Source organism: Oryctolagus cuniculus, chromosome 8 (assembly GCF_964237555.1).
Source record: "Oryctolagus cuniculus chromosome 8, mOryCun1.1, whole genome shotgun sequence".
Lineage (NCBI taxonomy): Eukaryota > Metazoa > Chordata > Mammalia > Lagomorpha > Leporidae > Oryctolagus > Oryctolagus cuniculus.
In genome coordinates, this window is record NC_091439.1 from 60,135,842 (window position 1) to 60,163,723 (window position 27,882).

At 43.5% G+C, this 27,882-nt stretch overlaps 1 long non-coding RNA gene across 1 annotated transcript in view; it reads right to left on the reverse strand.

The window, feature by feature from the left end:
* Positions 1-3,567: 3,567 nt before the first annotated feature.
* The window catches only part of LOC103350737 (uncharacterized), a 91,373-nt gene continuing 67,058 nt past the window's right edge, over positions 3,568-27,882 (reverse strand). Inside the window, exon 7 of the long non-coding RNA XR_007909133.2 lies at positions 3,568-26,194. This is a non-coding gene — a long non-coding RNA (uncharacterized lncRNA). The remainder of the gene's footprint in view (positions 26,195-27,882) is intronic.

Sequence of the window (27,882 nt, forward strand, 5' to 3'; positions counted from 1 at the left end):
GTTGTGGCCATTTGGGGAGTGAACCAGCAGATGGAAGATATCTCTTTCTCTCTTCCCACTTTTTTCTGTATTTCTGTATTTCTAATAACAACGTCTTTAAAAGAAAAAAAAAAGAACTTTCTATATAAAGTGATATTTACCTATGCACTTTCATGCAAGTATGCATTAAATATTTTTACACCAAAATAAATCTTTTAAACCATTTTTATGAACTTTTTGAAGTATTGCTGTATGTTGAAAATATTTTCTTCCATGTTTAGTGTCTCTTATTTTTGCTTATAGTGAGTTTTTATATAAAAGATATTATTTATTTTTTTAACTTTTATTTAATAAATATAAATTTCTGAAGTATAGTTTATGGATTACAATGGCTTCCCTCCCATAACTTCCCTCCCACCTGCAACCATCCCATCTCCTGCTCCCTCTCCCATCCCATTCACATCAAGATTCATTTTCAATTATCTTTATATACAGAAGATCAATTTAGTATATATTAAGTAAAGATTTCAACAGTTTGCATCCTCACAGAACATAAAGTGTAAAATACTGTTTGAGTAGCCGGCGCCGTGGCTCAATAGGCTAATCCTCCACCTTGCGGCGCCGGCACACCGGGTTCTAGTCCCGGTTGGGGCGCCGGATTCTGTCCCGGTTGCCCCTCTTCCAGGCCAGCTCTCTGCTATGGCCAGGGAGTGCAGTGGAGGATGGCCCAGGTGCTTGGGCCCTGCACCCCATGGGAGACCAGGAAAAGCACCTGGCTCCTGGCTCCTGCCAGGATCAGCGCGGTGCGCCGGCTGCAGCGGCGGCCATTGGAGGGTGAACCAGCGGCAAAGGAAGACCTTTCTCTCTCTGTCTCTCTCTCTCACTGTCCACTCTGCCTGTAAAAAAAAAAAAAAAAAAAAAAAAAAAAAAAAAATACTGTTTGAGTACTAGTTATAGCATTAATTCACATTGAACAACACATTAAGGACAGAGATCCTACATGAGGAGTAAGTGCACGGTGACTCCTGTTGTTGACTTAGCAAATTGACACTCAGTAATCTCCCTAGGCTCTTGTCATGAGCTGCCAAGGCTATGGAAGCCTTTTGAGTTCTCCAACTCTGATCTTATTTAGACAAGGCCATAGTCAAAGTGGAAATTCTCTCCTCCCTTCAGAGAAAGGTGCCTCCTTCTTTGATGGCCTGTTCTTTCTGCTGAGATCTCACTCACAGAGATACTTCATTTAGTTTTTTTTTTTTTTTTTTTTTTTGCCAGAGTGTCTTGGCTTTCTACGTCTGAAATACTCTCATGGGCTCTTCAGCTGGATCCGCATGCCTTAAGGGCTGATTCTGAGGCCAGAGTGCTGTTTAGGACGTCTGCCATTCTATGAGTCTGCTGTGTATCCCACTTCCTATATTGGATAGTTCTGTCCCTTTTTGATTCTATCAGTTAGTATTAGCAGACACTAGTCTTGTTGGTGTGATCCCTTTAACTCTTAATCCTATCATTATGATCAATTGTGAACTGAAATTGATCCCTTGGACTAGTGAGATGGCATTGGTACATGCCACCTTGATGGGATTGTATTGGAATCCTCTGGCACGTTTCTAACTCTACCGTTTGGGGCAAGTCCAATTGAGCATGTCCCAAATTGTACCTCTCCTCCCTCTCTTATTCCCACTTTATATGTAACAGAGATCACTTTTAGTTAAATTTAAACACCTAAGAATAATTGTGTGTTAATTACAGAGTTCAACCAATAGTATTAAGTAGAACAAAAAAAATACTAAAAGGGATAAAGTATTAAGTTGTTCATCCACAGTCAGGGCAAGGGCTGATCAAGTCACTGTCTCTCATAATGTCCATTTCACTTCAACAGGTTTCCTTTTTGGTGCTCGGTCAGTTGTCACCAATCAGGGAGAACATATGATATTTGTCCCTTTGGAATTTATCCAAAGGAAATTAAATTGGCAAACAAAAAAGCTGTCTGCACCTTAATGTTTATTGTATCTCAATTCACAATAGCTAAGACCTGGAATCAACCTAAATGCCCATCAACAGTAGACTGGATAAAGAAATTATGGGACATGTACTCTATAGAATACTATACAGCAGTAAAAAAACAAACAAAACCATGAAATCCAGTCATTTACCACAAAATGGAGGAATCTGGAACACATCATGCTGAGTGAAATAAGCCAGTCCCAAAAGATATTATTTATATAGTCAAAAATGTTGATCTTTTTCTTTAGGGCTTCTGGGCATCATATTGTGATTAGGAAGGATTATAGAAATATTCTCATCCATACATTATTGCCAATTTATTGGTAAATAGTAGAAAATCATAGTTAGTCCCAAGAGTCCTAGGAATTTTTTAATGATTTATTTTATTTGTTTGAAAAGCAGAGTCATAGATAGAGAGACAGATATCTTCCATCTACTGGTTCATCTCCAAATTGCTGCAATGTCAGTGCTGGGTCAGGCCAAAACCAGGAGCCAGGAGCTTCTTCTAGGTCTCCCACACAGTCGTAGGGGCCCAGGCACTTGGGCCATCTTCCACTGTTTCCCAGACACATTAGCAGGGAGCTGGATTGGAAATTGAGTAGCCAGGACTCGAACCAGCTCCCATATCTGATGCTGGGGTTGTGAGTGGCAGCTTAACCAATTATGCCACAACACTGGCCCCTCTAGGAAAATTTTCCAGAGTTATTGGTTGACATAAAATATCAGCCATTTCTAGGGGCCTGCACAGTGGCGTAGTGGGTAAAATTGACATCTGCAGTGCCGGCATCCCATATGGGTGCTGCTTCAAGTTGTGGCTGCTTCTCTTTGGATCCAACTCTCTGCTATGGTGTGGGAAAGCAATAGAAGATGGCCCAGATCCTTGGGCCCCTACACCCAAATGGGAGCCCCAGAAGAAGCTCCTAGCTCCTGGCTTTGGATTGGCTCAGTTCTAGCTGTTGTGGCCATCTAGGGAATGAACCAGCAGATAGAAGACCTCTCTCTCTGCCTCTGCCTCTCTGTAGCACTGCCTTTCAAATAACTAAATAAATCTTTTTTAAAAAATATCCACTTTAAAATTATTAAAAATACCTCTTCTGGGGGCGGTGCTGTGGTGTAGTGCACTGAGCTGTTGCCTCTGACGCCGGCATCCCAAGTGGGCATCTGTTTGACTCCGGGCTGCTCCAAGTCTGATCCAGATCCTTGCTAACATACATGGGAAAGCAACAGAAGATGGCCTATTTGCTTGCGCCCTTGCCACTCATATGGGGGATCCGGATGAAGCACTTGGCTCTTGGCTTTGGCCTGGACCATCTCCGGCTGTTGTTGTCATTTGGGGAGTGAACCAGTTGATGGAGGATTCTCTCTTTTATTCTCTTTCTCTCTCTCAGCCTCTAACTCTTTCAAATAAAGGAAAAAATTAAAAATATCTATTTCTCCCATCTTTTCTTTCTGCATATGATTTCTTCTTTCTAACACTGGATTTTCTAGCAGCTGCTGTAAGCTACTTAGAAGACTAATCAACAGTTAAAGATATTCCAATGTTTAAAAAATTCCTGTTGTGAATAAATTTCAGGGTACTTTCATTCTCTCCCTCCCTCCCTCCCTCCTTTCTTCCTGAAGAGGTCACATTGTGCAGGCCACTTATTTGCATATCAGCTTGTTACCATCTAATGAGGCAGTTAAGATGATGTTTATCTGTGTCTGTTTTACTGTAACAGCTCTTGATGGTCCATTTCTGCATATACCATTGCCATAAAGGTCTAGCTGGCTATACCATACCATATGCTCCCAAATGAGTATGGGGAAGCTATACCTTGAAAGAGAGGAGAAATGTAAATCCCTGTAAGTCACTAAGCTTGGTTATCTCACCCAATTATATGCTCGCATTTTTCTATCCCAGAAATACAAACCCTGCCTGCCTTTCAAGGCTCAACTCAAACATAACTTTCTCTGTGATGCTTGTTTCATCTCCCTGAGATGAATATTTCTTCTTTTTAATGATTTATTTATTTTATTTGAAAGAGTTATACAGACAAGGAGTGGGGGAGAGTGAGAGAGAGAGACAGAGAGAGAGAAAGGTTGATCTTCCATCTGCTGTTTCACTCTCCAGATGGCTAGGCCAGGAGTCAGGAGCTTCTTCCGGGTCTCCCACATGGGTACAGGAGCCCGAACACTTGGGCCATCTTCTACTGCTTTTCCAAGCACATTAACAGGGAGCTGAACCAGAAGTAGGGCAGCTAGTATTCAAACCGGCACCCACATGGGATGCCAACATCTCAGGTGGTGACTTAACCACAACACTGGCCCCTGGGATTAATATTTCTGTTATTAGAGTTCTCATGGATCTTTATGTGTACCACTCTTCCTCAAGTATCTATGTCCATGTTGCCGTATTGTTATTTAAGTAGACATGATTCATTCCAATTAGAATGTAAACTCGCTGGTGGCAATATGCTTGTCTATACCAACTCAGCATTTCCCCATAATGCTCACTATAATGATTTTACTCATCTGAATTGATAAAAACAAATTAAACTAGGTTAGAGAAAAATAGATAAAATCATAACTCAAGAAAGTAGAACTATTTAGAATAAGAAAGGATATCAAAATTATTGGAAGGTTGTTAGCTAACTTAGAATTTACTTGCAACAGAGAACAAACACATGAAATAAAATGCCCCAATTCAAAGTTCCTTATTTCTACTGTGTGAATAATTGAAATAAATACAATCTCACACTATTATGACTTACAGTGGTTTGATCTGCTCTTCAAGGAACTTTGTAACAATGTTATGAATATTTAAAATATTCAAGTGATACCAAATAAAACTGGCAAAACAGTTTGTTGAAGTAAAGAGAAAGTTAACATGTTTAACAACTGATTTTGGGGCCAGCATTTTGGTTTAGCATGTTAAGCTGCTGCTTGTGACACCACCATCCCATATCAGAGCAGCCAGTAGCGCCAGTTCGAGTCTTGGCTGCTCCATTCTCATCCAGCTCCCTGCTAATGTGCCTGGGAAGGCAGTGGAGGATGGCCCAGGTAATCAGACTCCTGCCACCAGTGTGGGATACCCAGAGAGAGTTGTTACAGACTCCTTGCTTCAGCCTGGCTCAGCACCTCCTGTTGTGGCCATTTGGCAAGTGAGCCAGTGGATGAAAGATCTCTCTCAACTTCTGTCTCTCTCTAACTCTGCCTTTCAGATAAATACATAAATAATCAATCAAATAAATATTTTTAAAAACCCAACTGATTTGTATTTTAGTTCTTTTTTAAAAGATTTTTTTGAATGGCAGAGAAAAGAGAGAGAGAGAGAGAGAGAGAGAGATCTTTCATTTGTTGGTTTACTTCCCAAATGGCCACAACAGCCAGGTCTGGGCCAGGCCAAAGAAAGAAGCCAGAAATTTCATTCTGGTCTCCCATATGGGAGGCAGGGGGCCAAGAGTACTTGAGCCATTTTTTGTTGCTTTCTCAGGTGCATTAGCAGGGAGCTGGATTGGAAACAGAGCATCCAGTACTCAAAAAGCACTGCAACATGGAATACTATTGTCACAAATGGTAGTTTAATTCATTGCACCACAATGCTGGCTCCAAATGATTAGTATTTGAAAGTTTATAGGCCGGTGTCGTGGCTCAATAGGCTAATCCTCTGCCTGCGGTGCCGGCACACCAGGTTCTAGTCCCGATCAGGGTGCCAGATTCTGTCCGGGTCGCTTCTCTTCTTGTCCAGCTCTCTGCTGTGGCCCGGGAGTGCAGTGGAGGATGGCCCAAGTGCTTGCGCCCTGCACCCGCATGGGAGACCAGGAGGAAGTACCTGGCTCCTGGCTTCGTATCAGCATGGTGCGCCAGCCGCAGCACGCTGGCTGCGGCGGCCATTGGAGGCTGAACCAACGGCAAAGGAAGACCTTTCTCTCTGTCTCTCTCTCTCATTGTCTAACTCTGCCTGTCAAAAAAAAAAAAAAAAGTTTATGATTAGTTTTTCCTCTCAGACTGTGTATGTCAGTCTTTGCAATGGTGTGATTTGAGCAAATTTGGGCTTCTCATAAATACAACTAATCCTAACTGGTTTTCTGAAGTGCAAATTTTTGGTCTAATATAGTACTGTAGAAAGCAAAATATATGTTTTGTGTTAAAGGAGAATTTAATCTTCTTAAATAAGAGCTAAAATTATGTTTTATCCTGCCTTTGTGTTGGAACCTGGGGCGCTAGCTTTGGGATTTTTTGAAATCTACGTTGTAGCTGCAGATCTTCTGCATAGCTTTTATGGGCATGCTTGGAGCAAAGCAATGTGATTTTCTTAAATGGGAAAAGAGTTAATTAAGTTGCTAGTCATTCCTCAATCATCAACAGAGAATAGCCAATAATTGATATGGGAGGGGAGGGAGAATCTTTTCTTTGCTGGCACTGATTTTTTTTTTTTTATTGGCTCTGTCTCCTGATGAGTAACACAGAAATTTCTTTAACAATTATGGACTCTTATAAATGACTCTCATAATTTACAGCTTGCCAGGAGCAGCTTCAACTCAAATGTGTGTGTAATTCATTATTCTGGTTCATTTCCATCACAACTCCCTCAAACCTCTCCTCTACCCCAAGTCCAGATTCTGTTACACATGCCCCATAGCCAGAGAAACAGGCCTATCACATAGATACTACTATGACTGGTCTCCAAGGATCCATTTTAATGCAAAATAGGGATATTCCTGATAATGAAATGCCATAGGTCAGCTTCACACTTCATTTCTATTCACTGATTCAGCCTCCTTCCCCTTCTACCAGATTGTGCTTCTCAATTTTGAAAAAAACAAATCTAAAAAAAAAATACCAGACTTATGGGCAAACAACTCAGTTAATAAATTTGAATTTTAGTTTCTTTTCTCCATGTATATCTCCTCCTCTAGTCGTGATGCTAATGAACAGAAATTTCCAAAACATGAGTGCTGGTAGATAAAAGTATGACTTAGAGATTATCTCAGCCAAAAACCCTCCTAGAACAATAAGCAATTGAACACAGACCCATGTTAAAATTTCTCAGTCCTGTAAGGCATGTTATTTGGCACTAATGTAGCTCCTATCTTTATTAGCAGGGACATTTACATTATTATTAATGAGCTAATTTCTATTGCCCAGCATCATGGTGAGTAGAGGGGAAAATGATCGCATATAAACAAGCTCTGTGCCTATGCAGTGATGTGTTATATTTCCATGAAGGCTATTTGCTGGAAATATATTGCATGCCATGCAAATGTACCATGCCTTGGCAGGCTTCTCAATGTGGATTTCAAGGGTGGGTATAGAATACGATTACAAGGCCGGTGCTGTGATCTGCTGTGCTAAGCCTTTGCCTGTGGTGCCAGCATTCCCATATGGGTACCAGTTCATGTCCTGGCTGTTCCTCTTCTGATCCAGCCCTCTGCTATGGCCTGGGAAAGCAGTGCAAGATGGCCCAAGTCATTGGGCCGCTGCACCTGCATGGGAGACCTGGAAGAATCTCCTGGCTCCTGGCTTCAGATGGGCCTAGCTCTGGCCATTGTGGCCATCTGGGGAGTGAACCAGATGATGGAAAAGCCTTCTCTCTGCCTCTCAAATAAATAAATTAAATCTTTAAAAATATATATTAAAAATATGGTTGAGTAAAAAGGTGTAATCAGTAGAATATAATAGGTGGCTAGCCAGGGGGGAGCCATACAAATGAAATCAAAGAAACCAAAGCTTGATTGTTATTTATTTAAGTAATATTTACCAATAATCTACAAAGGCTAGGGTATGTTGTAAGGTTCTTGGGATAAAACAGTAAATCTGACAGCTGCCCAGCCTTCATCACAGCATAGGCAGTGTAGCATATAGCTAGGGATGCCAGGAGCAGCTGGAGAGGAGGAGAAAGTTCAGAGGGCAGGGGTTCAGGTTCAAGACTTAAAGGGCAAACTTCCCTGTTGTATTTCTCTAATGTGGGTCAATGCACTGAAATATGGAAATGACTGGTATGTAGTCCTTGAATGCAGGCACTTAAATCTAAGGGGTACCACATAGGGCACAACATGTGAGGTCTCCAAAGTTTATGGAAATTGTACTTTTATGAAAAAACTATGCATGGGCTTCAAAATAATTTTGTACTGACATAAACTTATCTTGCAATTCCATTTCATTTCTTTAAGATTTATTTTATTTGATAAGGCAGAGTGACAGAGATGGGGGGAGAGAGAGAGAGATTTTCCATCTGCTGCTTCATTCCCTAAATGGCTGCAGCAGCTAGGGCTGGGCCAAACCAAAAGCAGGATCCAGGAACTCCATCTGAGTCTCCCACATGGGTGGCAGGGGATTCAGTACTTGGGCCATTTTCCAGTGCTTTCTCAGGTGCATTAGCAGGGAGTTGGGTCAGCAACAGCGCTCAGACCAGTGCTCCGATATAGGATGCTAGCATTGCAGGCAGTAGCTTAGCCACTGTTTCACAGCATGGCTCCTTAATTCCATTTCCATGAAAATTTTTGAAGTTCCCTATAGATGAGTGTATTACAAGGTAGTATGTGATCCATGGCATTAGAGAATGAGGAAATAATTGAACATTTACTGAGAGTCACTATTTTTAATGTTTATTGCTCTTTTCAGGACAAAGATTTCCTGCCCTCAGCACTGATTCAGAGAAACAGTATTGGGCTACTTTTTATATAGGTATGACCAGTGTATAGACTGGCAGTATAGACCTGAATAAGATCACCCAGTCTGGGGCTGGTGTTGTGGCACAGCAAGTCAAGCCTGCCACTTACAGTGCTGGCATCCCATATTGGAATGCCAGTTCAAGTCCCAGCTACTCCACTTCTGAACCAGCTTCCTATTAATACAACTGGCTAGGAAGGCAACAGATAAGAGAACAAGTACTTGGGCCCTTGGCACACATGTGGGAGACCAGAATGGAGATCCTGGCTCCTGTTTTTGGCCTAGCCCAGCCCTGGCTGTTGTAGCCATTTGAGGCGTGAACCAGCAGATGGAAGATCTTTCTTTCTCCATCTCTGACACTCTGCCTTTCAAATAAATATGTAAACGTATAAAAATCTACTACTCTATAACCTAGTGGGTATTATATAGGCTAGGATGAAAGCATAAATTGGCCAATTGTGCTATTTTTATTGAAATTAAGCTTAGAGCTATTAAGAGAACAAAGCAGGGCCAGTGCTGTGCTCTGGCCTGAAGCACTGGCATCCCATATGGGTGCCGGTTCATATCCTGGCTGCTCCCTCTTCTGGTCCAGCTCTCTGCTGTGGCCTGAGAAAGCAGTAGAAGATGGCCCAAGTCCTTGGGCCCCTGCACCCATGTGGGAGACCCAGAGGAAGCTCCTGGTTACTGGCTTCAGATTGACACAGCTCTGGCCGTTGCGGCCATCTGGGGAGTGAACCAATGGATGGTAGGCCTCTCTCTCTGTCTCTCCTCTCTCTGTAACTCTTTCAAATAAATAAAATATTTTTTAAAAAAGCAATTTGTATCATGAGCTAAATGTGAAAGCCATGATTCAGAGAGTTGAGAGGGACTGTACATTCCTTAAAAGAAATAGGAGGGTGCTGGTGCTGTGGCAGAGTGGGTAAAGCTGCTGCCTGCGGTGCTGGCATCCCATGTGGGCACTGGTTGGAGACCCGGCTGCTCCGCTTTCGATCTGCTATGGCCTGGGAAAGCCGTGGAAGATGGCCCACGTCCTTGGATCCCTGCACCTGCATGGGAGACCTGGAGGAGGCTTCTGGCTCCTGATTGGCTCAGCTCTGGCCATTGAGGCCAATTGGGGAGTGAGCCAGTGGATGGAGGACCTCTCTCTCTGCCTCTCCTTCTCTCTCTGTGTAACTCTTTCAAGTAAACTAAATCTTAAAAAAAAATAGGAATAGCAGAGTTACTTTAACAGAAAACCTGTGGGCTTTATCACTGTCTTGGAGGGTAAGGCTTTCCTTTGGCACTTGTCTTCCATCTGACTTACTGGAGGGTAATTGCCTTGCTGCACAGTAGGTAGGAAGATGACAGGAGCAGAGCTGGGGAGATAGTGTTGAGGAAACCCTGAACTGGCTCAAAACAGAATGAGGGAGGACTAATTCAGAGCAGCAAATAGCAAACACCATTCTGAGCATTTTGCAGTAAAGAAAAGAGAAGAGATGGAGCAGTGAATAGAGGGAAAAGTAGGGTCAAGAGAAGATTTCTTTTTGGTGGGGAAAATAATAGCATATTTGTGAGTTAGTGGGAGAGAGTTCAGAAAAAAGTGCTGAGGATGCAGGAGACAGGGGATGGAGCTGCTAGAAAGATGTCTTTGAGCAACTGAGAGGGGTTTAGAACTGATTGACGAATGGTGTTCATCCACTTCCATGGAAAAAAGACAGAGTCAGTAGGGCTCACTACATGCAGGTAAGCAGCTGTGGCGGTGAACACTAGTGGGTATTCTTTTTTTTTTTTTTTTAAGATTTATCTATTTATTTGAAACTCAGAGTTACACAGAGAGAGAAGGAGAGGCAGAGAGAGAGAGAGAGGTCTTCCATATGATGGTTCACTCCCCAATCGGCCACAACTGTGGGAGCTGTGCTGATCCGAAGCCAGGAGCTTCTTCTGGATCTCCGATGTGGGTGCAGGAGCCCAAGGACTTGGGTCATCTTGCACTGCTTTCCCAGGCTGTAGCAGAGAGCTGGATAGGAAGTGGAGCAGCTGGGACTCATCCCATATGGGATGCCAGCACTGCAGGTGGTGGCTTTACCTGCTACGCCACAGTACTGGCCCCAGTTGTTTTTATTTTCTCATAGAAGTGGGAAATTCGGTGAGCATTTTGAGAGTAAAGAAGAGACAGGAGGTGTAGAAGATTTGAGAGAGAAAATATGAAATTATTGACTGTAAAAATGTGACATCAGGGGCTGGTGCTGTGGCATAGTAGGTAAACTTCACCTGTGTCCTGACATCCTATATGACCATTGATTCGTGTGCTGGCTACTCCTTTTTTGATTCAGCTCTCTGCTAATGGCCTGGGAAAGCAGTGGAAGATGGCCCAAGTGCTTGGGCCCCTGTACCCACATGGGAGACCCACAAGAAGCACCTGGATTTGGGTTGGCTCAGTTCTGGCCACTGCAGCCATTTGGGGAGGCTGGAAGACCTCTCTCTCTTTGTCTCTCCTTCTCTAACTCTGCCTCTCAAACAAATAAATAAATTATGAAAAAAATATGATATCAGGCAGCATTCAAGGCATACTTGTTGGTTAGTGCCCATCAGTTTACTACAAATCAGTCAAAGGCTATTGCATAGTTGGGGTCTGGAGCAGGTAGTAGCTTAGGATCTAAGTAGTATCATGACTATCCAAGTTAGGTCTACAATAGGAGATGAATGTGGCCATGTGGGGGCTATGAAAGGAAATATTTACTGTAATTGATGATGGAATTCAATCTTATCAAGGGAAATGAGGTCCTGAGAGTAAAGGAAAGTGAAAAGATGGTAGGTGGGGGGCCCTTCAATGGAGATGGATGACTAAGGCAGTGCAGGAGAAAGACTGCTGGGGCTTTAGAAGTCAGTGAATAGTTTTACATTGTGTTAAAATGATTTGTGTGGCCTGTGCTGTGGCGTAGAGGGTAAAGCCACTGCCTGCAGTGCTGGCATCCCATATGGGCACCGGTTCAAGACCCAGCTGCTGCACTTCCTGTCCAGCTCTCTGCTATGGCCTGGGAAAGCTGTGGAAGATTGCCCAAGTCCTTGGGCTCCCGCACCCATGTGGGAGACCTGCAGGAAGCTCCTGGTTCCTGGCTTTGGATCGGCACAGCTCTGGCCATTGCGGTCCACTGGGGGATGAACCAGTGAATGGAAGACCTCTCTCTCTGCCTCCTCTGTAATTCTGACTTTCAAATAAATAAATAAATCTTTAAAAAAATAAAATGATTTGTTAATATGTGTGCTTCTCCCATGAACTCAGAGTTTCTCAATCTCTTCACTATTAACACTCTGGACTGTATAGACCTTTATGATGGCTGGAGCAGGGAAGGTGTATGGTTTTATCATAGAATGTTTATCAACATACTTAGTTTCTACTCATTTGATGCCAATTTGTTAATGTGTGTGCTTCTCCCATGAAATTAGAGTTTCTCAATCTCTCACTATTGACATTCAGGACTAGATAGACCTTTATGATGGCTGGAGCAGGGAAGCTGTACTGTTTTATCATCGAATGTTTATTAACATACTTAGTTTCTACCCACTTGATGCCAATAGCACTGTCCCCATGGTGACAATCAGAATCATCTCCAGACATTGACAAATGTCTCCTAAGGCACAAAATCAACATTGGGTAACAATCACTCCACTGGACCAGAGGTTTTTCAACAGAGGCTGCACCTTTTTCATTATCATACTCTCCAGGCTTAAAAAGTACTTATGTACATGGTAAAAACTCAATAGATGTGTGAGAAACTGAAGATCTTCAGTGATCATTAAGCACTGTGTGGACATCTCCAAGATCACCCCCAGCTTGCTGATTTGCTAAGGCGACAGGATTTTGCAAGCAATGGTACTTATGGCTGAATTTATTACACAAAGGACAGGAATACATAGCTAGCAAAGGGCAAAGTCACAGGAGTGAGGTCCTAGGGAATCACACACAAGCTTGCAAGGATCCTCTCCCAGAGGAGCCACAGAGGATACACCCAGTTCCTCTAGCGGGGGGCTCTGGCAACTGCTTCCTGACTTTCGCCAGCAAGGCAGCTTGTTGGAGACTCAGAGCCCTGGGGCTGATCATGTAGACATCCTCTGCCTGGCACATGAATTCCAGACTCCCAGGAGGAAAGCAGGTGTTGAGGATAAACCATACATACCGTTGCCACAGTTTATCTCAAGGAGGAACTTCTACGAGTTCCAAGGATGGTGGGAACTGGCTTGAAATCCATATTCCTACACAATAACCAAGGGTCAACCCCGTGAGCAGCTTCCCAAAAGGCGGAAGTTAGGCCTGCTATGGGTACTCTTTTCTGCACAGGGAATTTTCATTATATATCACATGGAAACACAATACAATCCTTGTTTTCAAATTTTTACATCCCTACCCAAGTGCCTCATTTCTCCTCTTCCTAGAGAAATAAATAAAAAACCAGCAAAGTCTCCATTCCAACATGACATAGCTCCATGTTCCCCATTTCTTTGTAGTTTAGCTCAGGGATGCTTTCTTATTTATAAGGAGTGTTACCAAGAGATCTAAACCCTTCTACCTCTCCCATCAAACTGCCTAGAAAACACACTGTTCTTCATGTGTTTCATATAGGAACAAAAGAGTGGCTTTTATAGTAGTCCATTTTTTCTTCCACAGGTGCTTCAACCTTAGAGCACATGGGATAAATTCATCCTTAAAAATAAGGTTCATGATGTTTTCCAAATTGCTCCATCTTGTTGCAAATGACTGGGCTTCGTTGTTTTTGACTGCTGTATAGTATTCGATAGAGTACATGTCCCATAATTTCTTTATCCAGTCTACTGTTGATGGGCATTTGGGTTGGTTCCAGGTCTTAGCTATTGTGAATTGAGCTGCAATAAACATTAATGTGCAGACAGCTTTTTTGTTTGCCAATTTAATTTCCTTTGGGTAAATTCCAAGGAGTGGGATGGCTGGGTTGAATGGTAGGGTTATCTTCAGGTTTCTGAGGAATCTCCAGACTGACTTCCATAGTGGCTTAACCAGTTTGCATTCCCACCAACAGTGGGTTAGTGTCCCTTTTTCCCCACATCCTCTCCAGCATCTGTTGTTGGTAGATTTCTGAATGTGAGCCATTCTAACCGGGGTGAGGTGGAACCTCATTGTGGTTTTGATTTGCATTTCCCTGATTGCTAGTGATCTTGAACATTTTTTCATGTGTCTGTTGGCCATTTGGATTTCCTCTTTTGAAAAATGTCTATTGAGGTCCTTGGCCCATCTCTTAAATGGGTTGTTTGTTTTGATCTTGTGGAGTTTCTTGATTTCTTTGTAGATTTGGAAAACATCATGCTGAGTGAATTAAGCCAGTCCCAAAGGGACAAATATCATATGTTCTCCCTGATCGGTGACAACTAACTGAGCACCAAAGGGGAAACTTGTTGAAGTGAAATGGACACTATGAGAAACAGTGACTTGATCAGCTCTTGTCCTGACGGTTGATGTACAATGTAATACTTTATCCATTTTAGTATTTTTTTTTGTTCTAGTACTATGGGTTGAACTCTGTAATTAACACACAATTATTCTTAGGTGTTTAAATTTTAACTGAAAAGTGATCCCTGTTAGGAATTTGGAAAACATTATGTTGAGTGAAATAAGCCAATCCCAAAGGGACAAATACCACTTGTTCTCCTTGATAGGTGACAAGTAACTGAGCACCAAAAAAGGAAACCTGTTAAAGTGAAATGAACACTATGAGAAACGGTGACTTGATCAGCCCTCACCCTGTTGATAAGCAGCTTAATATGTTATCCCTCTTAGTATTTTTTTTTGTTTGTTCTACTTAATACTTTTGGTTGAATACTGTAATCAATACACAATTCTTCTTAAGTGCTGAAACTTAACTGAAAAGTGATCGCTGTTAAATATAAGAGTGGGAATAAGAGAGGGAAGAGATGTGCAATTCGGGACATGCTCAAGCTGACTTACCTCAAACGGTAGAGTTAGAAACATACCAGGGGATTCGAATTCAATCCCATTGAGGTGGCATGTACCAATGCCATCTCACTAGTCCCAGTGATCAATTTCTGTTCACAATTGATCACACTGATAGGTCTAAGAGTCAAAGGGATCACACCAACAAGACTAGTGTCTGCTAATACTAACTGAGAGAATCAAAAAGGGAGAGAATGATCCAACATGGGAAGTGAGATACACAGCAGACCCATAGAATGGCAGATGTCCTAAGCAGCACTCTGGCCTCGGAATCAGCCCCTGAGGCATGCGGATCCGGCTGAAATGCCCATGAGAGTATTTCAGGTATGGAAAGCCAAGACACTCTGGGGAAAAAAAAAAACCTAAATGAAAGATCTCTGCGAGTGAGATCCCAGTGGAAAGAATGGGTCATCAAAGAAGGAGGTACCTTTCTCTGAAGGGAGGAGAGAACTTTCACTTTGACCATGGCCTTGTCTAAATATGATCAGAGTCAGTGAACTCAGGGGACTTCCATAGCCTTGGCAGCTCATGGCAAGAGCCTGGGGTGATTACTGATGCCATGAACAAGAGTGTCAATTGTTAAGTCAACAACAGGAGTCACTGTGCACTTACTCCTCATGTAGGATCTTTGGCCTTAGTGTGCTGTACATTGAGATTTAATGCTATAACTAGTACTCAAACAGTATTTTTCACTTTATGTTTCTGTGTGGGAGCAAACTGTTGAAATCTTTACTTAATGTATGCTAAACCGATCTTCTGTATATAAAGAGAATGGAAAATGGATCTTGATGTGAATGGAAGGGCAGAGGGAGTGGATAAGGGGAGGGTTGCGGGTTGGACAGACGTTATGGGGGGGAAGCCATTGTAATCCATATTCTGTACTTTGGAAATTTATTTTCATTAAATAAAAGTTAAAAAAAAAATAAGGTTCATGGGGCCGGCACTGTGACATAGTGGGTAAAGCCACCACTGTCGCTCCCCCTCTTCGTGGAGGAACGACACAGGACCCTGTGCTGTTCTTTTGTCTGCTCGGCCCTCCCCGGGTTTGCTGCTGGTTCTTCCCGGGTTGGCTACTATCCCTTCCACCTCCGTGGAAGGGCAGTTCCCCCTGGCCACATTCCCCACTTCCGCAGGGGAGCGGCATACCGCCGGCCGGCTTTCTCGGGGGCTGCACGGGTTCCCTTAGATGTTCCCCATAGATGTTCCTGGTGCATGCCGTCTCTCTCCTCCTTTATAGTCCTCCTCCGCCAATCCTAACTCGGCTGCCCACACGCCGAGTACGCTGCTCTCCTCCAATCAATAGCAAGTCCTACAGTTTATTAGTTGAACTGGAGGCAGCTGTGCGGAAGCTGTTTACTTCTCTCCCAGCGCCATATTGTGGGAGAGCAGATGCATAGAATAAGTCTTAATTCCAGTAACTCAGTCTAGTCCGGATTGCTCCCCACAGATCCCCCTTTCTTTTTATTTTTGGCGTTGATACGCGCCTGTCTTCGGTGCCCCGTGGCACACACTCTGCTCTACTTGCTAGAGTTGCCACAGGTTCTTACAAGTCCTATCAGGCAAACCGAATCCGGGTCCTCTCTTCGCCATGTTGTGAGGAGGTTTTTAGGCACTGATGCATGCCTGTGTTCGGTGCCCTGCAGCGCATGCTCTACTCTGCTAGAACTGCCCGCAGGTGCTTACAAAACCTATCAGGCAAACCGAATCCAAGCCTTCTCATTGCCGTATTGTGGGGGAGACTTATTAGTGTTGGTTTGTGCCTATCTTCGGTGACCTGCAGCTCATGCTTTGGTCGAGCTGCTTGCTGGCGCTTACCGCCTTAAATCAGGCAGACCGAATCCAAGCCTCCTAATTGTTGTATCATGGGGAAGCCTTACTGATGTTAATTCGTGCCTGTCTTCGGTGACCTGCGGCGCATAAGCTGCTAGCCGCCCAGGTGCTCATCGCCTCACTTAATCAGGCAGACCGAATCCAAGCTCTCACATTGCAGTGTTGTAGGGAGGCCTTTCTATTTCTCTATTTCTCTATCTCCGGGCATTCCTATTTCTCCCATTTTACTTCTGTCTGCCAACATTCCCATTTCTCTCATTTTACTTCTAAACTTTTGTTTCTCTTATCCCTGCGGCTTTCCGGTGCCCGCCCCGAGGCTGCTTCCCGGCTCTGAGCCGCTTCAGCCCGCGCCTCTCTCATCTGCGCAGCTTCCCGGCTTTGCGCTGCTTGGCTTCGCGCGCTCCGTGGTCTCCACGCCTTCGCGTCTGCACCACGGCCTCGCGCCAGCCCCGTTCCCTATCTATTCACGCCCCGTGCTCTCTCTGCACGCGGCGGCTTCCGCGAGTAACACAGCGTAGCTTACGTGTCCGCCACTAGCATTCAATCTAAGTTCCCCGGGCTAGCCTGGCGAATTCAACCCAGCATATGTCTCCGCCCCACGGTTTGGCTTCCCGTCCTTTGCTCCCCGGGCTAATCAGACGGATCCCAACCAGGCTCACGTTTCAGATTCTGGTTTCAACTTTTCGCCCCCTATTCCCGGGCTAACTTGAGAATCCCAAAGTGGCTTTCGTATCCGCCTCGGCCTGCCCCCCGCGGCTTCAATTTCCCTAACACTTTTCTCTACCCGGTATGTTTCCCCAAGCTTTCCTCCAACAATACTCCTCCCTCATTTCTCCTGGCCTCTCCCCACAGTCCGCGTCCAAGTCTGTTTGTTCTAGCTTTCACTTTCGCTTTCGACCTTAGAGATTTCTCCCAGCTTCCCCCCGTAGTCCGTATCTGAGTCTATGCCTAGGCTTTCAATAGCTTCTTCCGGCACCCTTTTCGTCCGGCTTTTCCCTAGGCTGTTTGCTAGTCTCTCTCTCCGGTATTTTCCAGTTCTTCCCGTTTCTTCCCTCCTAAGTTTGCTATCCGTCCTAGGTTTCCTATCCGTGCTAGGTTTCCTATCCGAGTCATTTCTTCCCTCCTAAGTTTCCTATCCGCCCTAGGTTTCCTATCCGAGTCACGGCACCATTATGTCGCTCCCCCTCTTCGTGGAGGAACGACACAGGACCCTGCGCTGTTCTTTTGTCTGCTCGGCCCTCCCCGGGTTTGCTGCTGGTTCTTCCCGGGTTGGCTACTATCCCTTCCACCTCCGTGGAAGGGCAGTTCCCCCTGGCCACATTCCCCACTTCCGCAGGGGAGCGGCATACCGCCGGCCGGCTTTCTCGGGGGCTGCACGGGTTCCCTTAGATGTTCCCCATAGATGTTCCTGGTGCATGCCGTCTCTCTCCTCCTTTATAGTCCTCCTCCGCCAATCCTAACTCGGCTGCCCACACGCCGAGTACGCTGCTCTCCTCCAATCAATAGCAAGTCCTACAGTTTATTAGTTGAACTGGAGGCAGCTGTGCGGAAGCTGTTTACTTCTCTCCCAGCGCCATATTGTGGGAGAGCAGATGCATAGAATAAGTCTTAATTCCAGTAACTCAGTCTAGTCCGGATTGCTCCCCACAGCCACCTGCAGTGTCAGCCTCCCTTATGGGTGCTGGTTTGAGTCCAAGCTGTTGCACTTCCAATCCAGCTCTCTGCTATGGCCTGGGAAAGCAGTAGAAGATGACCCAAGTCTTGGGCCCCTGCACCTGGGTGGGAGACCTGGAAGAAGCTCCTGGCTCTTTGCTTCAGATCAGCACAGCTCTACCTGTTGCAGCCAAGAGGGAGTGAACCATCGAATGGAAGACTTCTCTCTTTCTACCTCTCCTCTCTCTGTGTAACTCTCACTTTCAAATAAATAAATCTTTAAAAAAAAGAGTTCACTTCAGCAAAAATCTTAATACTAGTTACTTCATCTGTTGGCTACATTTAAACAATTATACAAGAAAGAGATAATTCATATGATAATTGTAATCCTAACTAAGAAGACTTTAGTAGTGGAACTACCCTCTATAGGCCACAGCAGAGATCAGAGAAACTACAGGCAAGGGAAAAACTCCACTATTCTCTGTGATGCCACTCCTGGCTTAATTAAAATTTCCTGTTGAAGAAGTTTTACTAAAATAAAACACAGGGGAGTGTGAATGCATGCTTTAGGAAAAATCTGAAATATGCTCAAGCTTTTAAAAAAGATAATGAATTTGATAGCTTCATAGTCATTAAAATCATGGAATCAGAAACAGAGCCCTAAGATTCTTCATGTAGTAGATGGTCCCTGAGTAAATGACTTAAAAAAATAAAAAGATTTATTCATTTGAAAGTTAGAGTTACAAGAGAGAGGCGGAGACAGAGACAGAGATCTTCCTTCTGCTGGTTCACTGCCTGCAGATGGCCGCAATGGCCAGTGCTGGGCCAGGCTGAAGCCAGGATCCAGGAGCTTTTTCCAGGTCTCCCATGTGGGTGACAGAGGCCCAGGTACTTGGGCCATCTTATGCTGCTTTTTCAGGCCATTATTTGGGAGCTGGATTGGAAGTGGAGCAGCCGGGATGCGAACCAAAGCCCATGTGGAATGCTGGCATTGCAGGTGGCAGCTTTACCTGCTACACAATGTTGGATACCAATTTTTAAAATCTATTAACTTGAGAGAGAGAAACAGGCGTGCATGCACACATACACAGTGAGAGCACAGGTACTCCCAAACACTTGTTCACTTCCCAAATGTCCACAGTGGCTAACTGGGATTGGGCCAGAAAAAAGCTGGGAGCTGGTAATTCAATCTATTTCTTCTATGTAGGTGGTGAGAATAATACCACTTGAGGGGCTAGTGTTGTGGCTTCGTTTGCCAAATCCCTGCAGCACTGGCATCCCATATGGGTGCTGGTTCAAGTCCCAGCTGCTCCACTTCCAATCCAGCTCTCTGCTAATGGTCTGGGAAAGCAGTGGAGGATGGCCCAACTGCTTGGGCCCCTGAACCCACATGGGAGACCCAGAAGAAACTTCTAGCTCCTGGCTCCTGGCTTTTGACCAGCCCAGCTCTGGCTGTTGCTGCCATTTGGAGAGTGAACCAGCTGATGGAAGACCTCTCTCTCTCTGTCTCTCCTTGTCTATGTAACTCTGCCTCTCAAGTAAATAAATCAGTCTTAAAGAGAGAGAGAGAATAATGTCACTTTAGTCATCATTGCATTATCAGAAGTTGAGCCAGGAGCTGGAACCAGGTATTGAACCTATGTACTGTGAAGTGGGACATTGGCACCCTAACTGAAATGTTAACAGTAGATTAAACATCTGCTCCCTTAATTTCTGTAAGTTTTAATTTGTTCATCTGTAAAATGGGTGTAGTAATATTATTTACTTCATAGGTTCTGAGTAACAAAAGAAAAAGTGCATATAAACACATAGTATATCCTCTCAGTACTGGCCCACAGTGCATTCTCAATAGATTTTAACTCCTGTTTTAGCAACACTTTTTTTTTTTGCCATTGTGATATTAATCATCCATGTGCTCATTCAAGAAGTGTCCAGTTGATAGTAGACCTTTCTCTAAGTAGTAGGTGTCGCTTCCCCTCTTCGCGGAGGAACGACACAGGACCCTGCGCTGTTCTTTTGTCTGCTCGGCCCTCCCCGGGTTTGCTGCTGGTTCTTCCCGGCTTGGCTACTGACCCTTCCACCTCCGTGGAAGGGCGGTTCCCCCTGCCACTTTCCCCACTTCCGCGGGGGAGCGGCACAGCGCCGGCCGGCTCTCTCGGGGGCTGCTCAGATGTTCCTCAGGTGTTCCTGGTGCATGTTGTCTCTCTCCTCCTTTATAGTCCTCTTCCACCAATCCCAACTCTGCTACCCACACGCCGAGTACGCTGCTCTCCTCCAATCAGGAGCAGGATCAGCTCCTGCAGGTCATCACTCAAGTTGGCGAGAGGCAGCTGCGTAGAAGTTGTTACTCCCTTCTCAGCGCCATATTGTGGGAGAGCAGATGCATAGAATAAGTCTTAATTCCAGTAACAGTCTAGTCTGAGTTGCTCCCCACAAGTAGGGACACACAGTGAACAAGATAATCATAATCTTTATCCTTTCATTGCTGAGTTTAGAAGACAATGAAATACCTGAGAGGTGATAGCTACTATGAAAAGCAAAGATAACAAAATAATTGAAACATAACCCATAGATTATTAGGATCAGTGTGTTACATACTAGCTTTAGTAGCCATTGAGGAACCTTTAAATTAGTGTTCAGAAAATATAGGTTTATCCCATTTTTTAAATAAACAGCAGTATAAAGAATTCTATCAATGACAAATTATGTGTGTGACCACACAGAATCAAGATGATTCCTGATTTATTCACAGTGTTCTGGCAGAAGGAAGAATTGGAACTTTTGTTTATACATTAAAGTTTTGAAGAAAATGCTAATTTAAAAAGTTTGAAGTTTCCCAACCAGGGAACATAAGAGAATGATGAGTTGCTCGAAACTAAGGGATGGTGATTTGACCTTTGGGCGTGTTGAGATTAGGCACATACAGAATGCTGGAGAGGAGAAAGCTGTTTGACAAGACAATCTAGATGTCAGGAGACAGATCACAGTTGTAGAGGAGAGGTAGGCATTTGGTGCAGTGGTTAAGACACTGCTTGGGGTGCCAGTGCTGTGGTGCAGTGGCATCCCACATTGGAGCATTGGTTTGGGTCCTGGTTGCTCTGCCTCTGTTCCAGCTCCTGCCTGGGAAAGCAGCGCAAGACGGTCCAAGTACATAGGTCTTTGCTACTCACATGTTACTCATGTAGGAGACCCAAATGGAGCTTTCAAATACATAAAAATAAATGAACATTTAAAAAAAAACAGTATATATTAACATGGTCTGGAAAGTCAGTTTATGAGTTGTTGGTCCTTGTGCTACTCTGTGACAGGTACAAGTTAGGCCTATAAAAACTGTTAAGATAGGGGGCCAATGCTGGTGCCAGCATCCCATATGGGTTGCCAGTTCATGTCCTGGCTGCTCCTTTTCTGATCCAGCTCTCTGCTTATGGCCTGGGAAAGCAGTAGAAGATGGCCCAAGTGCTTTGGTCCCTGAACCCATAGAGGAGACCTGGAAGAAACTGCTGGCTCCTGGCTTTGGACTGGCCCAGCTCCAGCCATTGTGGCCATCTGGGGTGTGAACCAATGGATGGAAGACCTCTTTATCTCTCAAATAAATAAAAATTAAAAAAAAAAAAACTGTTAAGACAGAGGTATCTCCTGTTTCCTTGCCCCGTCCTCCACTTAGCCCCTGACTCCTGTGTTTCGATCTATCTCATGGTTACAGATAGTTCCGACCAACTCCAGTCAATCTCAATTGAAAATTTTCGACTCTTTGCCCACCTCTGTCATTCTCCTTCCCTCCATCTGAAAGCATCACTCCAAATGATGCTTTGCCTCCTTCAGTTCTACCAGCATTTCATTGTCCCTAACACCCCTGAGTCTTCACCTTGTCTCTTTTCTAGCTAAGTATAAATCTGTCCTCTACTGATAACTCCTACAATAGCCTTACTTTCTAAAACATCTCCCTTGCAACCAGGATTTTTATGTGATTCGTTTCTGGCCTATATAATGTTACTGGGAATCTGGTGGGGTTTGCATTTGGGGTGGTTTTGGGAAATCCTTCCTGTGTCATCTTCCTTTCTGGTGTGTTCTATCTTGAATGAAGGCATGATGGCTAGAGCCTTGGCAGCCATGTTGCAATCATGAGAACTGACAAGGTTTTAGCCCTCCACACCATACCTAAGCAGCTGAACTAAAGAGAACGACTGAATTCCTCTGAGTGTCATTTTACACAAATAAATACCCCCCCCCCTTTTTTTTGATGGGCAGAGTTAGACAGTGAGAGAGACAGACAGAAAGTCTTCCTTTTCCGTTGGTTCACCCCCCAAATGGCTGCTATGGCTGGCGCGCTGCGCTGATCCGAAGCCAGGAGCCAGGTGCTTCTCCTGGTCTCCCATGCGGGTGCAGGGCGCAAGCACTTGGGCCATCCTCCACTGCACTCCCGGGCCACAGCAGAGAGCTGGACTGGTAGAAGAGCAACTGGGACAGAATCCGGCGCCCTGACCGGGACTAGAACCCGGGGTGCACGTGCCGCAGGCGGAGGATTAGCATAGTGAGCCGCGGCACCAGCCAAATAATCCCTATTTGAGGCAGAATACATTTTTAGAGAATTACTCTGCCCAATAATGAAGAGTAATATGTAATTTTTGTTTGAGGATGTTTTGCATTATAATGAATATTTTTTCACCAACATTTTATTATAGGCAATGGGAGAAAGTTGATGCTTAAACAAAGGAAAAGCAGATTTAGATCTGTGGTTTAGAAAAAGCCCTTAGCTGATTATTGAAGGGACTACAGGGACACCTTTCTTCTTCCATTGGATAACTTTTTGGTCCTGATGGGGCTGTTGTGGCCCTAGTAATTAGTCCCAGAGAATTGAAGATGAACCAAATAGACTGAATCAGAATCTATCTTAGGATTGTTCTAGGCACAGCAAGAAGAGGAATGATAGTTCTTGATGCTGGGATCATGGAGTTGGGGTACATTGGAATCCTAACTGTCAGCCATGTAACTTCCTGTGATAGGCTGGGTTCTCTGGAGACAGACACTGTGCCAGCTGGTGGAAGATGAAGTGGGAAATGCAGGTGGTTATCAGGGCTGACTCTTTAGAGTAGGAATGAGAAGAGATGCATGATGGGGCAGAAGGAGAAGCCGAATTGTGGTAGCAGCCTGACAAAGTCTCAGTCTGGCAGTGAGCTCTGGAGTGAGCAGAGCCCATGACTGACATGCATGGACCCAAAGTGGCTGATCTGCTCTGCTTAGTCACCATGCACATGCAACCTTGGGAACAGCATGACCTGGAGTGAAGGGTGTCTCTGCAACTGAGGCAGATACCAAAGGAGCTCATGGCTGGAGGTTGTTGCTGATTGAACTCCCTCAGCTGGACAGCAAGTCCCTATTGGAGATTTGGTCAATGCCTCTGCAGCAGCCACAGAGAATGTTTCTTCTGAAAGGAGAGGGCCAATGCAAAGACCAAACCCGAGTTGAGGAATAGAAAAAGAAACACAACAATAAGTTCGGGCCTGAATCATTTTAGCCATGTCAGTTACAGCTGCAGTAGTGCTGTTAAAGGCAATACCTGATTTGAAAGAACAATCAGCGGTACAGAGACCTTTGTAGAGGTTGGAGAGAACTGATAAGGGACTAAGATAGCAGCCCTGGTGATGCAAGAATGTTGGGACATGGAGCAATCAGCAAGCTATAATGACTGGTTTAATTGAAGGACCAAGGGAAACAAGAATTTTCAGATAATGCCTTAGCTTTTGATTAAGTGATATGGGAAGGTGGTGGGGTAAATGCATAGATAGAGGGTAAAGGATTCTTACATGGGAACGGCAGTGAAGGAAGGTGACCTTAGTTCTTGCATCACATAGAAGAATTTCCATGTGGACAAGGCAGTAAACAAAGCAAGGTTCATGTAAGTCACTACTTACATTCCTGCATTAAGTGAAACCTTCTGCCATAGCAGCCAGGAGAGGGGCTCCAAGAGAGGACCTGAGAAACTGGTTCCAGTAGGGCCTTTAAAACACAACTCAGGGATCAATCAATCAAAGGGCAGGGACAAACCCATCAGAAGCTCTGAATTTTGGTCCTGTCTAGCCTGCTCGCCATAAAACAAAAAAAACCATCAGAAGGGGGAGGAGAGGATAGGCAACTTCTTTCTATTTCCACAATAAACTCAGAAGGGTGGGATCGGCACTTTTGTCTTGCCAGAGGTAGCTTTTGGGCAAAGCTTGCATTTTGTACATTCTTAAAGAGACTTCCCCCTTTTTTCATTCCCTAAGGGACCTGACCTCACTTCCTATTTATCTATCTCCTCACAGGAACAGATGGAGAATGGGAGGAACTTATGGATTTAGATTTATACCATGCTATAATTTAAATGCATACAATGGGCTTATTTAAAATGTAGAATGCCAGCTAATAAATTTTCAATGAAAAATACCATTTTCAGCTGGTGAGAAAACTTAATAGTGGGTCAGCTGAGGAATCTTCGTTGGTTAGAGGACCAATTTGTGAGGCTGAATTTGAATCAGAAATTTGCTTGAGTCAGAATGAAATAAGTTAACAGATGCTGTTCCACGGTGATGGAGCTGTGATACTCATCTTCACTTTGAGGATAGATCTGCCGAGAATGAGCATTTTCTCAGATGGCTATGGTGCCTATTACCTTGGAAAGTACTAGAAAATCCTGGAAAATACCTAGTTATCACCTCTCTTCTTATATCCAAGATTGAATTGAGATTTCCTTTTTCTGTTCATCATTACATCATTAGCTCATGACATCATGTTGTGAGTTCCAAGCTTATACTGTTTTAAGAAAGTTACTGTCAGACAATTGTCAGAGGTGGTATTTTTACCTCATAAAATGAATTAAATTTTAAATTTACATTACTGTGGAAATGGGCCTTATTTACACCCATTTTCACTTTTAGAAAATGTCACCAAGGGATCTCTCCACAGCATCTCGGTGCACACCTTCCTCCAGGCTCAGATTACCTTCATTTTATCATTTAATGCAGGGATTGAGTAGTGGAGAGAAAAGGAAGGCAAAATAAGGAAGGGGTCCAAGATGGTTGAAAACTTGCTTTATTAGAATCTAAAGCTTCGAATTTAGGAACAGACCATAGATGCAGTGTTTAAGATGTTACTTGGGAAGCCTGCATCCCATATTGGGGTGTGTGTGTGGGTTTGAGTCCTGGCTGCCCTTTCAATCTGGCTTATTTTTAATGTATGCCCTGGGAGGGCTCAAACACTTAGATTCCTGCTGACTTTGTGGGAGACCTGGATTGAACTCTGGGATCCTGGCTTTGACCTTGCCCAGCTCCAGCTGTTGTGGGCATTTTGGGAGTAAACCAGTTGATGGGACATCTTTCTTTGTTTCTCTCTCTGCCTTTCAAATAAAAATCAATGCTAAAAAAAGCCAATTAGAAATATGGTTACAGGGTATATAGACTTTTCACATTCTCATTTTGTCTCAGAATCAGTTTGATCACTTTGGGAGGAGCAGTGATACATACAACATCTCATAATTACATACAATCATTCTGAGGCTGAAGTCATTATGAGTTAGGTACTGTTCCAACCTCATATCTGTCTAGAAAAATTTATAGTGCAAAGCTATAAAAAAGAAAATATGTTGGATAATATGGATACTAATTACTGTTCTTATACCCTAGATCAAAACCTGACCAAGACACCTTTGCCTTCTAATTCTTCAATTTACTTCTTACCCTCCTAACTCTGAATCCCTTACTTGTCCCTTGCCTCTTATTTTCTGAGGTACATTCTATCCTCACTAGGCCTGCATTCACTTAACCTGTCCCAATTCATCTAAAACATGAGTTCCCAGTAGGAACAATATCACCCACAAAGGAGCAAAGACAAAATAGGTAAAAACACGTTAGATATTAAGAATAAGTACATCAGCAGATGTACATCACAGTGTGTAAATTTCATGGGGGTAATGATTAGAGAAAAATGTCTATAAAGACACATAAGGGAATGATGATTTAAAAAACAGACTGAGAAAGACTTACCTAGAATGACTGCCATATGTATATCATCCAAACCAATAATGACTTCACTCCTGCCCCAGACTTCTATTTCGGTGATTTTGTGTTCTGTTTCACCTGATGTCTAAGAGAAAGAAAATGTGAAATTCACATGCAACTTAAAACTCTCTAGTAACTGAATTAAAATGCACACAAAAACATGTGAATTTTTTTTCAAATTATTAAATTCAGAGGCAGAGAGAGAGAGCAAGAGCGGGAGAGAGCAAGTGAGCATAAGCAAGCACCTCCATCTACTGGTTCATTCCCTAAATAGTCACAAAAATCAGGGTTGGGCTAAGTCAAAACAAGGTGCTGGAAATTCAGTTCAGGTCTTCTATATGGACCACCATTGCCTCCCATGGTTTGCATTGGCAGGAACCTAGGTACTCTGATATGGACGTGGGTATCTTAACTGCTAGGTAAAACACCTTCCCTTAATAGTATATTTGACTTATCCCAACATATTCAAAATATTCAACATGTAACCAATACAGCTATTAGTGAGATATCTTATACATACTCTGTGTGTGCACTACTCTTCAAAATCCAGTATGGATTCTATACTTACAGTACATTTCATTGAAATTCTTTCATTTGGGGGCCGGTGCTATGGTGTAGCGGGTAAAGCCATCACCCATAGTGCTGGCATCCCATATGGGTGTTGGTTTGAGTCCTAGTTGCTCCTCTTCTGATCCAGCTCTCTGCTATGGCCTGGGAAAGCAGTGGAAGATGGCCCAAGTCCTCGGGCCCCTGCACCTGTGTGGGAGACCCAGAAGAATCTCCTGGCTCCTAGCTTCAGACTGGTGCAGATCTGGCCATTGCAGCCATCTGGGGAGTGAACTAGTGGATGGAAGACCTCTCTCTCTCTCTCTGTGTAACTCTTTCAAGTAAATAAATAAATCTTAAAAAAATTATTTCATCTGTTAGAATTCATAAATCTTAAAAAGTAGAACATACCCAAAATTTTTCTAAACATATTTAAACATTTTCAGTAACTCAACAGAGTACCTAATATTTCAACTTGAATATTAATTAACTGAAATATAAAATTTGTTTTCTCAGTCACACTTGTCACATCTTAGTGCTCAAAAGGCAGTGACTCCTGTACTAGAAAATGGAGGTTTGACATTTTATTGCAGCTTCATTTTTGTTTGTATTACTGAATAAAAATGTAATGAAAGCTCAACAGCTATGTGATTTAAGGTTTTAAGTGGGGAATGAGAGTGATTTAATTCATGGCTACTTTTAGAACCTAATAAATAATCCTATTGCCTTTATTTTTCTAATTAAAGAATTCCTAAATACTTTGAAAATATAAAATATTCCTAAATAGTTGTGCCTTATGTTGGTTTTATTTGATGTTAAAATGAATCCCCATTCATGAAAGTTATTTGTAGATTAGGTAGCTGCTGACTGCTGTACTGTAAGTCAAATTGGGAAGAATGAACAAAAAAGCAAAAGATAAAAAGATGGAATTAGTATTCTGTCATGAAGAATTCATAAATGTGATGATTCAGGATAATTTGAATCTCAGAAATACATTCACCCACCCCAATCCCAATAACAATGCAATGAAGATATAAAATTATTTAGTATTAGCTTAGAACAGATAAATGATAGAGAGATTTAGTTGTGTCCTCACTTGAACTGGGCAATCAGGTAATTCACGTGTCATAAATTCCAGGTACAGGGATAGCTACTAATATGATATAAGTATTGTAGCTTAACTAATCTGATTTCATGCCAGACATCATCATGAATCAAAGACAATGT